This window comes from Pristiophorus japonicus, chromosome 31 (assembly GCF_044704955.1).
Source record: "Pristiophorus japonicus isolate sPriJap1 chromosome 31, sPriJap1.hap1, whole genome shotgun sequence".
NCBI lineage: Eukaryota > Metazoa > Chordata > Chondrichthyes > Pristiophoridae > Pristiophorus > Pristiophorus japonicus.
Window position 1 is genome coordinate 6,726,034 of NC_092007.1, and position 14,118 is coordinate 6,740,151.

The 14,118-nt window shown below is 46.6% G+C and overlaps 1 long non-coding RNA gene across 1 annotated transcript in view; it reads left to right on the top strand.

Moving 5' to 3' along the window:
* LOC139240378 (uncharacterized) overlaps positions 1 to 12,086 on the top strand; it is a 64,548-nt gene extending 52,462 nt beyond the window's left edge. The window contains exon 4 of the long non-coding RNA XR_011588714.1: positions 10,686 to 12,086. This is a non-coding gene — a long non-coding RNA (uncharacterized lncRNA). The remainder of the gene's footprint in view (positions 1 to 10,685) is intronic.
* Positions 12,087 to 14,118: the final 2,032 nt, after the last annotated feature.

The following is a 14,118-nucleotide window of genomic DNA, read 5'->3' on the forward strand; positions in this document are numbered from 1 at the left end:
GCTCTGTATCTGTGTCTCTCTCTGTATCTGCCTCTCTCTCTCTCTGTATCTGTGTCTCTCTGTATCTGTCTCTCTCTCTCTGTATCTGTCTCTCTCTTTATCGGTGCCTCTCTCTGTATCTGTCTTTCTCTCTCTCGCTCTCTGCATTTCTCTCTCTCTCTATTTCTCTCGCTCTGTATCTGTCTCTCTCTCTCTGTATCTGTCACTCTCTCTCTCTCTCTATCTGTGTGTGTCTCTCTCTGTATCTGTCATTATCTCTCCGTAGCTAACATTTCGGGCCCAAGTTTCGGGCCGCGCCTAAAATGGCGCAGCACGGACCTGGACGCCCGTTTTTCGCGCCAGAAAGTGCGCCTAAAAAAAACTTTCCTCCGGCTTCCTGCAGGTCCTCTGGAGCTGGGCGCAGCGCAGCACGAGCTGTTGGGGGCGTAGCCAGGTCCCTGCGTAGAAAACAGTGCCGGGACCTCTGCATAACTGCGCTTCAGTGGGCCGAATGGCCTCACTGGGGCTGGGTGAATAAGGCACCTCCCACCCGACCCGACCCCCGCTCCCCCCGGCGACCCGACCTCCGCTCCCCCGCCCCCCCCCCCCCCAGACCTCAGCAGCGACTCTCACCCCGGACCTCAGTGACTCTCTCTCCCCCCCCCCCAGACCTCCGCGACTCTCTCTGCCCCGCCCACCCCCCCCCCCCGGACCTCCGCGACTCTCTCCCTCACCCACCCCCTCCGGACCTCCGCGACTCTCTTCCCCCCCCACTCCGGACTTCCATGACTATTTCTCCCCCCCCCCCCGGACCTCCGCGCCTCTCTCTCCCCCTCCCCCCCGCGACCTCCGCGACTCTCCCCCCCCACCCCCGCCCCCGGACCTCCGCGACCCCCCCGAGACCCGACGCCACCTACCTGTAAATCCAGCCCGGGGTCTTGGGCCCGGCCGTTCAGCCTCCTTCTCTCCCTTCCCCACCCCCTCTCTCCTTCCCACCCCCCCCCCTCTCCTTCCCTCCCTACCCCCCTCCTCTCTCCTTCCCTCCCTCCTCTCTCCTTGCCTCCCTCCCACCCTCCTTCCTTCCCCCTCCCTCCCTCCTCCCTCCCTCCTCTCTCCTTCCCTTCCTCTCTCCTTCCCTCCCTCCCTCCTCTCTCCTTCCCTCCCTCCCTCCTCTCTCCTTCCCTCCCTCCCTCCTGTCTCCTTCCCTCCCTCTCTCCTCTCTCCTTCCTGCCCTCCCTTCTCTCTCCTTCCCTCCCTCCCTCCTCTCTCCTTCCCTCCCTCCCTCCTCTCTCCTTCCCTCTCCTCTCTCCTTCCCTCCCTCCCTCCTCTCTCCTTCCCTCTCCTCTCTCCTTCCCTCCCTCCCTCCTCTCTCCTTCCCTCCCTCCTCTCTCCTTCCCTCCCTCTCTCCTTCCCTTCCTCCCTCCTCTCTCCTTCCCTCCCTCCTCGCTCCTTCCTTCCCTCCCTCCTCCCTCCCTCCTCTCTCCTTCCCTCCCTCCCTCCTCTCTCCTTCCCTCCCTCCCTCCTCTCTCCTTCCCTCCCTCCTCTCTCCTTCCCTCCCTCCCTCCTCTCTCCTTCCCTCCCTCCCTCCTCTCTCCTTCCCTCCCTCCCTCCTCTCTCCTTCCCTCCCTACATCCTCTCTCCTTCCCTCCCTACATCCTCTCTCCCTTCCCCCCTTTCGCTCCCCCTCTCCCCCCCTTCTCCTCCTCTCCTCCCCCCTTCCCTCCTCCCACCCCCAACCCTCCTCCTCCCATCCACCCCCCCACTCCTCCCCCCCACTACTCCACCCCCTCCCCCTCCAACCCCCCTTTTTCCCCCTCCCACCCCCTTCTCCCCCTCCCCCACCCCTTTCTCCCCCCTTCTACCATCCCCCCTCCCCCACCCCCTTCTCCCCTCCCCCCCTTCTCCCCCTCACCCCACCCCCCTTCTCCGCTCCCCCATCCCTTTCTCCCCCACCCCCTTCTCCCCCTCCCCCCTTCTCCCCACCTCCCACCTCCCTTCTCCCCCTCCCACCCCCCTCCCCCTCCCCTCGCTGTCAGATACACAGACACTGACAGACAGAGAGTGAGAGACACACACACACAGACAGACAGATAGATAGAGACACTGACAGAGACACACTGGGAGGACCGTCCCAGCACGCTGTTGGAGGACTCCTGGTGCTGCAGTCGGTAAGTAGAAAATGTTTTATTTATTGATTTTTTAAAATGTTTTTATTTTTTTATTAATTTTTTTTGATTGATTTATTGGTTGATTTATTGATGTATTTATTATTTATTATTGATGATAGCTCTTTATTTGTAAAACTGAAGTGTTTAATGTTTGTAAACTTCCCTTTAAACCCCCCCCCCGCCCATTCCCTACGCCTAATTTGTAACCTACGCCTGATTTTCTAAAGTGTAGACAAGGTTTTTTCGAACGTACAAAAATCTTCACTGACTCCATTCTAAGTTAGTTTGGAGTAAGTTTTCACTGCCTAAACTTTGAAAACAGGCGTAAGTGGCCGGACAGGCCTCCTTTTGAAAAATAAATTCTGTTCCAAAGTGAAACTGTTCTAACTGACTAGAACTGGAGCAAACTAAATGCCGAGAATTCAAATTTCTAAAATCTAAACCATTCTAAACCAGTTGCTCCAAAAAAACAGGAGCAACTCAGGCCGAAACTTAGCCCCATGGAGTTGGATCACAGATCAGCCATGATCTCAATGAATGGCAGAACAGGCTCGAGGGGCTGAATGTTCTCCTCCTGTTCCTATAAATATTGGCCCAGGACTCCAGGGAAGAACTCCCCCGCCCTTCTGTAATGCTGTGTAATATTACAGGAGATCAGCGGGTGTCGAATTAACTTTCCCGATTGATGATATAAAAGGTTTGTAAACTACAGATAATCATACCTTCAGCAAGCACCATGCAGAAAGTGAAGATTGCGAAGAACATTTCCTCCTTTCCTCATGACATAATCCTCGGCGATGAGACCAGGTCTCACTGTGTGCTCGGAGACACTTCCCTGTGGACACAAACACCACCCAAAGTTACCTGGAACACAATGAATCATTGCACTTCCGCTGTGTGTTCTCTGAACTCGGGAGTGTGAGTGCTGTGCGTTCTCTGAACTCGGGAGTGTGAGCGCTGTGTGTTCTCTGAATTCGGGAGTGTGATGGCTGTGTGATCTCTGAACTCGGGAATGTGAGCGCTGTGTGTTCCCTGAACTCTGGAGTGTGAGCGCTGTGTGATCTCTGAACTCAGGAGTGTGAGCGCTGTGTGTTCCCTGAACTCGGGAGTGTGAGCGCTGTGTGTTCTCTGAACTCTGGAGTGTGATGGCTGTGTTCTCTGAATGTTGGCGTGATTTCAGCATATTTTGGCTTGAGCATAGTGTTGTCATCTTTTACTGAGTGTTGAGACTGAGGATGTTAGGGCTGTAGGAGTTAAGATTACTTTTTTTGTCTGTTCCTGCTTTCGTTGGAGATTCCTTGGAAAAACAAGGAATTAAAGGAAATGATTATTAGTAAGAAAATAGTGCTGGAGAAACTAATGGGAGTGAAGGCCGATAAATCCCCAGGGCCTGATGATCTGCATCCCAGAGTATTAAAAGAGGTAGCCATGAAAATAGTAGATGCATTGGTTGTCATCTTCCAAAATTCTATCGGTTATGGAACATGTCCTGCCAATTGAAGGGTGGCAAATGTAACCCCACGATTTAAAAAAGTAGGGAGAGAGAATACGGAACTACAGACCAGTTAGCCTAACATCAGTAGTAGGGAAAATGCTAGAGTCTATTATAAAGGATGTGATAATGGCACACTTGGATAATATCAACAGGATTAGACAAAGTCAACATGGATTTATGAAAGGAAAATCATGTTTGACAAACCTACTGGAGTTTTTTGAGGATGTAACTGATCGAATAGATAAGGGAGAACCAGTGGATGTAGTGTATTTGGATTTTCAGAAGGCCTTTGATCCCAAGTCCCACATAAAAGGTTAGTGTGGAAAATAAAAGGACGTAGGATTGGGGGTAATGTATTGGCATGGATTGAAAATTGATTTAACTGACTGGAAACAGAGAGTAGGAATAAATGGGTCTTATTTGGGGTGGCAGGCAGTGACAAGTGGGGTACCACAGGGATCAGTGCTTGGGCCCCAGCTTTTCACAAAATATATAAATAATTTGGATGAGGGAACCAAATGTAATATTTCCAAGTTTGCTGACGATGCAAAATTAGGTGGGATTGTGAGTTGTGAGGAGGATGGAAAGACGCTGCAAGGCGATTTAGATAGGTTGAGTGAGTGGGCAAACACATGGCAGATGCAGTATAACGTGGATAAATGTAAAGTTATCCACTTTGGTCGGAAAAACATAAGGACAAAGTATTATTTAAATGGTGATGGCTTGGAAAGTGTCAATGTACAGAGGTGTGGATATCTGAACGGAATATATGGAATTAAGGACAGTAAAGTAAACGGGATATATGAAAATGTATAAGCCATGGAAGAATAGCTGGGAGAATGTCAGATTGCAAATAGTGCAACATCAGCATAGCTAACAGTCTGTCTCAAGGTTTCAAGTCACTAATCCTGCCAATAATATCTAATTGTAACATGAAATTGCAAGGTCTCAGCTAATAGTCACACCACTAGATTGGAACATTTAGAGGCAATGCTTGAGCTTTCAAGAAAAACATCTCATATAGATTGACTAATGAGTGGCTGAGTTAGACTGTCAATCCATTTGTATTTTGTTATCTGATTTCAAAACTGTATAACTGTTAACGCTTTACGATGTAACTTCACCTATCCGTAGGGAGTGTGTACGCTCTATCCAGAAAGTATATCTTCTGTCTGATAGGTCTTACTGGCCGGTAATAAAGACTGCTTTGTTCAAAGCACAAGAGGTATTCGACTCAGTAATTTTACTGAACCAGATTGAGGTAAAAGAATCCAGGAATTTACATTTGGTGTCAGAAGTGGGATCTCAACGGACGACTGCCGAAAACTTGCGAATTAAGAGCCAGACTAGCCTTGGACGAGACGAGGGGAAAGTGGCCACTGGAGTGAGTATGATTTCAATACTGCTCCAGTTTCCCCCAGTTTCAAAAGTCTGAGGAAAGTTTAGCCACTCGCTGGTTCTCAGGTAGTGTCTGAACGAGATCCAGGACAATCTGGTGAATACCTTTCAAACTTAGAATAGGGATAGAGATAGGGAAATTGCGCGATGACGCAAACCAAGCGGCGACTTGGAAAGATAGGTTATAGTTAGAGCTAGATAGGGATAGATGATCAATCATGGATCCAAAAATTAATAGGAAAGGAAAGAGACTCTTGTGAATGTCTGTTTAAATGAGAAATGCTTCTGTGATTTTTACTGTAAAAAAAAAAGCCGGGGAGTTGTGGTTTGTTTTATCTCAAACAGAATGAAAGTTTGTTTTAACCCTTCGTAGTGTTGTCCTGTATGTGGGAAGTTTAAGAGTGTGAACCTTATTGAATTACGTATATTCGGATGATAAGTTACGGAGCCAGGAAATGCACAAAGGATAGGTTTGTTAAAAAAAAAGAAAAAATTACATGGTCCCGGTAGTTAAAAAAAAGAAAAACTTGTTGAAAGAAAACATTCAGAGAAGGCACAGCAAAACAACTGAGATGGATTCAAAAGGATTTAAAAAAAAAAATTATATTAAATAACACGACCTTGAGGCTGGAACAATTGAGATAACGAAAAGCAGTCCACAGCCTACGTGCCAGACTTCTCTCTAGTTATAAAAAAAAGTAACGTACTAAATAGGTGCTGAAAGAAAAAAATGTTCTGAGATTTTAAATTATGAAAAAAATAAATCACTCCTGTCCAGTTGGCAGAAAAACTCCATTAAATTAGGGCTTTCATTGACTGATTGAATTTAAACTGCGCAGTAACGCGAAAGGATAGGGAAATTTGGAGACTGAAAGAAATTAATTGAGGCTCATAAGAAATCAAAATTAGAAAATTAGGCTCACAGGGAATAAAATGGGGATTTAAATAGAGGATAGGTGTTCAACTCAGGTACGACGTCAACCTTGTATATCACTTGGCCCGTCTAGGCTCTGATTGAATTTTTTTTAAAAAACCCCGCAGCAACTCGGAAGGTAGGGCCGACGCGAACGCGCAGCGGCGCAGACGCACAAACAACGCGAGACGCGCAGCGGTGCGAGCGTGCGGCCGAGAGGAGAAGGGCCGAAGCGAACGCGCAGGGAAGCGAACGCGCAGGAAAGCGAACGCGCAGTGACATAGACGCGCAGTACGTAAACGCGCGGTGACGCCGACGCGTAATGACGCAGAGGCGCAGCAACGCGAATCGCGAAAGTCAGTGCTAATGTCAGTAAGTCTTTTTAAGTCTTAAGTGTTTAGAGTTTTAAGTAAAGTTTTAAGTATCCTAAATCGCGCGGCGACGCGGGTAAGTGTTAGAAGTCTTTGTCTATCTTGTATTGAAATCGCGCAGCGACGCGAACCGCGCGGCGACGCAGGTAAGTGTTAGAAGTCCTTGTTTATCTTTTAAAGTTTTAAGTATCTTAACTCGCGCGGCAACGCGAGCCACGGGTCGACGCGGATTGCGCGGCGACGTGAACTGCGAGGCAACGCGGATTGCGCGGCGACGTGAACTGCGAGGCGACGTGGAAGTTTTAAGTATCGCGCGGCGACGCGAACCACGTGGCGACGTGGGTAAGTGTTAGCATTAGTAAAGTTTGGTTATTTGGAGTTAGTTAAAGTCAGTGTTAGTTTCTGTAAAGTCTGTGTCTATTTTTAAGTTTGTTTAAATTGCACGACGACACGATCGCGTAGCGACACAGTAATACGAGGAGCAGCGTGAAAATGGGTAATCAGTTAGATAAAACCACGGATGCGGATAGTCCGCTACAAAAGTTATGTGAGGAATTCCCTGAAAGAGCTGAAGACTTTAGAAAATTATCAGGAGCCCTGAATAAATTATTAGGGGATGACCAGTGGCCTCTAGGTGGCACTAGAAGCGTAGAGGTAGAAAGAAAAAAGCATCCGGGATTAATTTGGAGAAGGGGACGAGGAAAAGGGGATAAAAATTTAATTGCAACCTGGCGACATTATTGTCAGAAATTAAAAGATGCATCACTTCTGTCAAGTTGGCAAACAAATGCTATTAAATTAGGACTTTCATTGACAGAGGGAACACATGTTAAAACTGTAGACGTCTTAAAGAAAGAATGTGCACATGAGAAACTTGCTAAGAGATCCTCTGGGACCTCTGAGAAAGGTATTGATCAACTACGAGTTAAAATGGCTGGCATTGTGTTAGCCGAGGCTGATGATGAAATTGATTAGTGGCCACTGACTCAGCGCCCAACGGCGCCTCCCGCACCCCCTGGCCTCTTGCTCCAGTCCTCTTCCCAACACCCTCCACCTAACACTCCGGTAAAAAGAGGAGTTAAAAATAACCCCATACCACTAAAGCAACAAACCCGAACTGACTCCTCATCCTCTGATAGCGATTCAGATCCCCAGTTTACAAGCAATATAGCCGAAAGGACCAGATCTCACACTCGAAAGGGCAGAACTATATCTCGACATCACAAACAGTCCCGTAAATTTTCTAGTCAATCTACCAGTCCAAGTTGTGAAAGACATAGCAAACACCCCCGCCGATCGAGACGCAGAATTGTCAAGCAGTCAGACAGCCCTGAAACATCCTCCGGCCTAGAAATGATTTCCAAGATCCCAAAGTCCCGACATCAATTCCCTGTCAGACCAATGCCAAACCCTGATGCACAACAAGCTGTAGACCACCTCTCTATAGATGTCTGTGATCTTCAAACAACTATTTGATTGCTCATGCTATCCAGACAGATGGAGAGGACAGTTAGATATTATTGGCAGGAAAAGAAAGGGGAGAGGGGAGGTGCGCCCCCAACCCGGGTCAAGACTGAATACGTGACTAGAAAGGAAGAGCCATCTCGGGAAGAAGGATCAATAGAACCGCAGTGTTGCATACAGGATTGGATGGATAAGCAAGGATACGGTTATACTAAACAACCAAATGGCCCGAGCCCTGCTAATAAACCTCCCTATTGTCCCCGGCATGGTATGGGAAGAGGCCGGGACTGGGTAAGAGGAATTGACTGTTTTAATTGTGGGCAGGAAGGACATTGGAATAAAAATTGCCCCTACCATCAGCATGGAAAAGGAAGAGGAGGAAGAGAAGGGGGGGGCAAGGGGGGAGAGGAGGATCTTACACTAACTTCTCCCAGAACAACCCCTTTGGTCAATTGTCCCCCGATTGACTACGCAGCTTGATTGTGCAGGGATCCTCCCCGGACGACGAACCCTTTCTGAATGAGTGGCAACCCTTTTTGATAGATACGGGAGCCTTCATGTCTTCTGTACAATCAAAGCTTAAACTTCCTGCCTCTACTGAAACACAGGAACTTTCAGGATTCCTGGGACAAATCTCGACATTCCCAGTGTCAGAACCGGTTAAAATGGGTTACCAGGAAGAATCGGTGGAACATCGAGTTGTTATCACAACCAATCTGGACTGTAACTTGATGGCTAGAGACCTCCTTTGCAAATTCCAGTTGCATTTGGAGTATGGAGATTATTGTAAAACAGGAAACCCTTAAGCGGCAGTATTATACCACTAGAACCCCTCAGTGGTGGTCTCTGGACCTGCCGCAGGCACCCTATCACGTGACCCTAGCATACAATCCCAGTGGAAAGAATCAGGACCTGCAGAACTTTTATCAGGATCATGAAGGGGAAGTGAAGGGAATTCTATTAAGGGCTAGAGTGACTGAACTGGAAAGAGAGGCAGATTTTGTGGAAGTGGATAAGAATCTGTGGAAACAGCCCCTAACAATAGCACCGCATATTGCTCGTGAAGTATTAGCCCCTCACCATGCTAAAGATTTGAGAGTTATGGTACGCAAGGCCATAGATGAGGCTGACCCTACCAGCCGGGATGTGCAAATCGTAAAACATGGCCGAACAGTCCAATTTCATGGGGACCCCGAGAAGGTCTTAAGGACTCTACAGCATCATACTGACTCCGGCATACCTGACTATGTGGATCCTCGTGTGTGGGCAGAGAACCCCTCCCAAGTGGGTTATACTCCCATTGATCCGATTGAGATCCCAGTGCAGGGCAATCCGACAGAACCCACTGAAATCACAGGCAATCCTAAACTGACCTTTTGGCACTGTACTGCAATTAATCCGGCCTGTTTTCTTACTGAGCCACCCCAAGATGAGGAAGAACCCAGTCATGATTGCTTATCTTTAATTTAAGAGGCCACATCAGTCAGGAAAGATTTAGTTGATGGAAGATCCAGACTGTATTCTTACTGAGCCACCCCAAGATGAGGAAGAACCCAGTCATGATTGTTTATGTATGTTGACGGAAGTACTTCTATTAATCCAGAAGATACACGAATCTCAGGATACGCCATAGTAAACCAGGAGAATCAGGTCTTGGAATCTGCCGCTTTGAGACCGCTTATTCTGCCCAACAAGCTGAACTATTCGCCCTTACCAGAGCCTGTATCCTGGCTAAAGACCTCAAGGTTAATATCTATACCAACTCTGGGTATGCCTTTGGGGTGGTCCATGATTTCGGACAATTATGGAAAAATAGAGGATTCCTAACCTCACAGGGGAATGAGATATCTCAAACAGTTAGTATCTGATTTGTTGCAAGCCCTCATGTTCCCCAAACACATTGCCATTGTCAAATGTACCGCCCATACTACCGGAAATTCTCTGGTTGATGTAGGGAATCGTTGTCCTGACCAAGAGGCCAAACAGGCCTCTCGTGACCAACAGATGGTAGTGCCCAAAATTATGAGTCAGACTAAAAATCCTGCGAAGGATAAGTTAGCCTCGGAAAAACCAATGCCAACCATCCAAGATGTTATAAAAGCACAGGAGGACGCTCCTGAAAAAGATAAACTGTTGTGGAAATATTATGCATGTACTTATGACAATGTTTCTAAACTCTGGACCACTCCCGCGGAACAGGCTTGCATGTCTGACGAGTTGGCCTCATGGGTTATAGAATGTCTGCATTTTGCTACTCATTGTGGAGCAAGGGCAACAAGTGATACGCTTTTGGCTATTTGGTGGCACCCTAGACTCCAGGCGCTCACCCAGAACATCAGTAGTCGTTGCCTGGTTGGCCAGCAACATAATCCAGGGAAGGGAGTCCCCTGTGATTGGGGTAAAATGCCCCTACCCGAAGGTCCCTTTGAGACATTTCAGTTGGACTACATTGAGTTGCAAAAAGTTCAGTGTTACAAATATGTGTTAGTAATAGTAGATGTGTTTAGCAGATGGATTGAAGCCTAACCTGGACAATAAGACTCAAACTGTTGTTAAGCTGTTAATGAGGGAAATTGTTCCTAGATATGAGATCTCAGCTCGACTGATGACCACCTATGTTCTTTCTCTGACTCAGGCTCTGCGACTAGTTCACAACCAGGTTCAAGATGCTCACCTCGACCTCCCAGTTTTATCCGAATTGTCCCTCGTGGCACCAGGGAAGTATGGATTCGGAAGGGATTAGAGCCACAATAGGAGGGGCCTTTTTAGGTGTCACTCACTACCCCCACTGCAGCCAAGGTTGAGGGGAAAAGTGCCTGGGTTCACCTGCACCACTGCAAGCTCATCACCATTTAAACAAATTTTGCTGGTTAGTCTAATTCCTGTTTCTGTTCCAGATCTCCTCTTCCCCATAGCTGAACAAGGCAGTTGAAGGAGGATCAGTTTGAACTTTTACCCGTAAGACAGCCAAATACATTGACGGAGACCTGAAGAAGGGAAACGGGAAAACAGAACTCTTTTTATCAGCTAAATAATTGGACTATTTGTAAGATGAGACTGTCTCTGTATGCCACTGTCTGCATAATAGTGTTGATATTTGACAGTTTTGGCGCACGGGAAGGAAGACAAAGGCGAGAGCTCCATGTAAACACCTTTTTGTATATGTCTTACGTTTATGCGGAAAAAGGGCACTTCACTAGATGCTGGGTGTGTTCACATATCCCTATACATTCCAAAGGGGGAATTCCTTTGCGCACCGTTCCACTGACCCTAACTGAGACTGTTAGATGGATTCAAAGAAACGATATTGGAACAGGTAGCTAACCGCACTGCTGAGGCTCTGGAGGGCATCACAGCTGAAAAGGTAGCGATAAGGACCGTAGCATTACAAAACCGAATGGCCCTTGATTACCTGTTAGCTGAGAAAGGGGGAACGTGTGCCCTGATAGGATCTGAATGTTGCACTTACATTCCTGATAGTTCAGAAAACATAACCCACCTTGCCGATCACATTAGGAGGGAGGTGAAGAAGTTATCCACACCAGCAAAGGAACTTAGCAGGTTTGATTGGTTTCTGGGTGGATCTTGGAGATCCTATCTAATAATAATTACCTGCTGTTTGATTGTTGGTTGCCTTAACCTCTGCTGTAAAGTAATGATGACAAGGTTAGCAGACCCTCTTGTGGTCAAGGGTTCCCGGGTTATGATCCAACAAACTAGAGAACTACTCAACAATGCAATACTCCTAGAATGATCCTAAATGTTATCATAGAATGATAAAAGGAGGGATGTGGATATCTGAACGGAATATATGGAATTAAGGACAGTAAAGTAAACAGGATATATGAAAATGTATAAGCCATGGAAGAATAGCTGGGAGAATGTCAGATTGCAAATAGTGCAACATCAGCATAGCTAACAGTCTGTCTCAAGGTTTCAAGTCACTAATCCTGCCAATAATATCTAATTGTAACATGAAATTGCAAGGTCTCAGCTAATAGTCACACCACTAGATTGGAACATTTAGAGGCAATGCTTGAGCTTTCAAGAAAAACATCTCATATAGATTGACTAATGAGTGGCTGAGTTAGACTGTCAATCCATTTGTATTTTGTTATCTGATTTCAAAACTGTATAACTGTTAACGCTTTACGATGTAACTTCACCTATCCGTAGGGAGTGTGTACGCTCTATCCAGAAAGTATATCTTCTGTCTGATAGGTCTTACTGGCCGGTAATAAAGACTGCTTTGTTCAAAGCACAAGAGGTATTCGACTCAGTAATTTTACTGAACCAGATTGAGGTAAAAGAATCCAGGAATTTACATTGGGACCTGGTTGTCCTTGTACACCAGTCATTGAAAGCAAACATGCAGGTGCAGCAAGCATTTCGGAAGGCAAATGGTATGTTGGCCTTCATTGCAAGAGGATTTGAGTACAGAAGCAAGGATGTCTTACTACAGTTATACAGGGCCTTGGTGAGACCACACCTGGAGTATTGTATACAGTTTTGGTCTCCTTACCTAAGAAAGGATATACTTGCCATAGAGGGAGTGCAGTGAAGATTCACCAGACTGATTCCCAGAATGTCGTATGAGGAGAGATTGGGTCGACTAGGCCTGTATTCACTAGAGTTTAGAAGAATGAGAGGGGCTCTCATTGAAACGTATCAAATTCTGACGGGGTTGGATAGACTGGATGTGGGGAGGATGTTTCCCCAGGCTGGGAAGTCTAGAACAAGGGGTCACAGTCTCAGAATACGGGATAGGAAATTTAGATGAGGATAAATTTCTTCACTCGGAGGGTGGTGAACCTGTGGACTTCTCTACCACAGAACCCTGTGGAGACCAAGTCACTGAATTTATTTAAGATGGAGATAGACTGATTTCTGGACAAAAAAGACATCAAGGGATCTTGGAAAAAAGCAGGAATATGGTGTTGAGATAGAAGATCAGCCATAATCATATTGAATGGCGGTGCAGATTCGAAGGGCCGAATGGCCTACTACTGCTCCTATTTTCTATGTTTCTATGGCAAAGTCCAGGTCCCAAAGGAAAGGAGGACGACGCCAGCGTGAGTTGTGCACCATGTACACCCTTAAGGTATCATTACAGAGCCATGGTGTCAAAGTGAAACATTGTGGGACCTTCACTTGCAGTAAATGTGTCCAGGTTTTGTCTCTACAGCTTAAGATTGTTTCCCCAAAAGGAGAAGATTGAGCAATTGACGACTTCCTGTCTGAGACGAAAAGTGAGTCTTTGTTGTCAAATATTGATAGCACCAGATTTCTTACTGCTTTGGATTCTCTTATTACTTCCAGTAGATATGCTCTGCTTTGTGTTTTGGATAACACGACAGGCAATGAGGTCATTACCAGTGACACAGAACCTCATTGCTCATATCAACATCTTGGAAAAGGTAAGCGGAAAGCTGCAAAGTCCAAGAGAACATCGGTTGAACATCCAAGGAATAGCAAGAGGCAATGGCAATCCTCACAGGGGACTCCATCATCAGGCACACAGACAGCACCTTGTGTACAGGTCAGGCTCTGTCGAGAGCAGTTTTTTGTTTTCCAGGGGCCAAGGTAGCTGATCTCTGGGTTGGTGATAAACTGATGAAAGGTAAGTGTAAAGATACTGTACGCTTTCATATTGGAACGATTGATATTATGGATCGAAGACCATTTGATTTACAGGATTCCTACAAAAGCCTCATTGATGTCCTTCAGCAGAGGGGTGCGAGGGTCGTCGTCTCTGGGCTATTCCCATCATGTCCAGATCGATGGAGAGGAATAGCCCAATCGTGGGATTCAACATCTGGCTTCGGGACCTCTGCAAAAAGAAGAAGCTTCACTTCATCGATAAGTGGGAGGCGTTTGCCGGACAAGGTAAGTTGTTTAGGAGGGACGGCCTCCATCCTAACTTCCTGGAAGCTAAAAGGCTGTTAAGCATGAAGATGAACCAAGTAGGAAGCAAACAAGAATTAATAACTTTAAGAAACTAGAGTATTAGAAGCAAATTGTTAGAATTGCAATAAGATGCTGTGTTAGAAACATAGAAAATAGGTGCAGGAGTAGGCCATTCAGCCCTTCGAGCCTGCACCACCATTCAATATGATCATGACTGATCATGCAACTTCAGTATCCCACTTCTGCCTCTCTCCATACCCATTGATCCCTTTAGACGTAAGGGCCACATCTAACTCCCTTTTGAATCTATCCAACGAACTGGACTCAACAACTTTCTGTGGTAGAGAATTCCACAGGTTCACAATTCTCTGGGTGAAAAAGTTTCTCCTCATCTCGGTCCAATATGGCTTACCCCTTATCCTT